The sequence below is a fragment of the Sinocyclocheilus rhinocerous genome, unplaced genomic scaffold, assembly GCF_001515625.1.
Source record: "Sinocyclocheilus rhinocerous isolate Xijiao unplaced genomic scaffold, SAMN03320098_v1.1 scaffold2747, whole genome shotgun sequence".
NCBI classification, from domain to species: domain Eukaryota; kingdom Metazoa; phylum Chordata; class Actinopteri; order Cypriniformes; family Cyprinidae; genus Sinocyclocheilus; species Sinocyclocheilus rhinocerous.
Window position 1 is genome coordinate 67,078 of NW_015623082.1, and position 2,212 is coordinate 69,289.

General features: G+C 39.8%; 1 protein-coding gene across 1 annotated transcript in view; it reads left to right on the plus strand.

Moving 5' to 3' along the window:
• The window catches only part of nol11 (nucleolar protein 11), a 46,044-nt gene that overhangs the window by 33,410 nt on the left and 10,422 nt on the right, over positions 1-2,212 (plus strand). The window lies entirely within an intron of this gene.

Sequence of the window (2,212 nt, forward strand, 5' to 3'; positions counted from 1 at the left end):
CGTTCATTCATAAACGAGACACCGCTGTGTTTGAATGGAGATGCGCAGTGGATCCGGTGTGTCTTTGTTTTAAACTATTTTCGACGACGAAATAGAGCAAAATCAGACAATAGTGTTATAGTCAGGCAATGTAAGTCACTTAATATTAACTTCTTGTTTGTTGAATTGTATTGTATTAAATCAGTATCACATTTACAAACTCCCTTAAAAATCATTAAAAGCTGTCACTCATCTTAGCTCATCACGAGCTCACATTTATAATCAACGAAGCTCTCTACACTGCACAATGAATCTCTTATTTACACCCTGTCTACACTTTGCTTATGAAAGGATTCGTGAGATATGTCTGTGATACATTACTCAACGCTGCAAAAACCCGTAGAAAGCTTTGAAGCTCCCCTGAGCGCAATCACAAATATGATGATGAACGGGTCAGTCGCACTGGTGCTCCTAAAAAAAATTTCATAGTCGCACGCAGTAGTTTTCAGTCACAAATGCGACTGAAATGGTCGCACTGTCGAGCCCTGTTACAGTGCATCTCATCCTTATGAACTGCACTGTCTTAGGTGTCTTACATTACGGACATTGCAGTTTATCGGTCAGTTTGCTCTGGCCACATAGGCAGTCCTCATGCCTCCCTTCAGCAGGCCCATGGCATGCAGATGAGCAGATTTAGCACTTCCGTCAGTGAACACGCAGCCTGCAAAACACTAAAATAAATATAAAAGAAATAATAGTTAAATAAGAAAATAGCCTTAAATAATAACGTTAAATACACACTGTCTACACCGGACGCGAGTGGCGCGGCACGAGAAAATAGGCTATATAACCCATTATAATCAGTGATGTTGTCTACACTGGATGCGGCGCGACATGACACGACAAATCCTCGACAGTAAACTGATGCCTTGTCCTATTTTTGATGTACTGACACAAAGTTCAGATGTCCTATAGACAGACTCAACCTGTTGTTGCGATGCAGCGTGACAACTGTCCGGTCTAGTCACGGCTTACTGTTCCTCCACCAAGCAAGCCGGTGCATTAACTCCTGGTCTGTATGCGCTCTCTGTGGAATAGGAATTGCGACGTATGTTTCCACATTTCTTTTTAGCATCTTACATTTACCGCTGTCTCGTTTGTATTTGGCCAGTTTGGAGAAAGCCTCACCAATACAAACCTGACCAGCCGGGCGTTTGCGATCACGGGAACTTGAAGACACTTTTAAGAACGCGGATGGGTGACATGAATGGAGATGGCTCAAGATTGGCGATTTATTATTTGGTTTCCAACAAGGTCCATCGCTCAACATGAAATGAATTTGCTGAATGCTGAATAAACTGTAATTTCCTGCGCTCAAACCTGCCAATCTAAAGCATGATCTAAAGGAAACGCTGTATGGTGTTTGAGGTCATTTGTGAATTAACATAGACTTACACACTTGGTCAGAATTGTTGGTACCCTTGGTAAATATTTAGGGATGCACCGATACCACTTTTTCCAGTACTCGCCCGATACCGATACTTTTATTTTTGGTACTTGCCGATACCGAGTACCGATACCAATTTTTTCATTGCATTTGTACATTTTTAAAATATTGGTTACAGAAACCAAAAGAGTATGTATAATGTTAGTTGGTTAACTTCATTTATCAAATAGATACAGTCAAACCAAAATATATTCAGACACCTTCAACATTTCTCACATTATCACAGTTTATTCATTATAGTTTAGAAAATGGTAATAAAATATGACAAGAACTCGGAGTTAAACTGTGTCAGAACAAATTCAGCTTGATAATGTCAGATAACTTTAATAGAAAGGTATGTAATGGATTACAATAAACCAAAAATTATTCATACAGCTGTCAATATTTACACAACTAGCAATACTTTGTCGGGTGACCCATAGCCTTAATGGCAGCATATAGTCTCCTGGGCATGCTGTCACCCAGCTTCATGCAAACCTGAACTTAAATGTCCTACACCCACTAGTAAAAAAATATCAAAAATTATATCTGGTATTTTACAAGTTTGTTACTTTCACGGTTCATTTTTTTCTCTCATATAATGCAGAAACACTCATGAAGCAAGCAAAACACGTGCAACGTGTGCACGTATTTGTACTGGTGCAGAATGAGAGGGACAAGTACAGTACAGCCTAGCGCATTTCACACAGGCTGTTAGTTTCACTTTCGCCAGAAAGTCGTGTATGC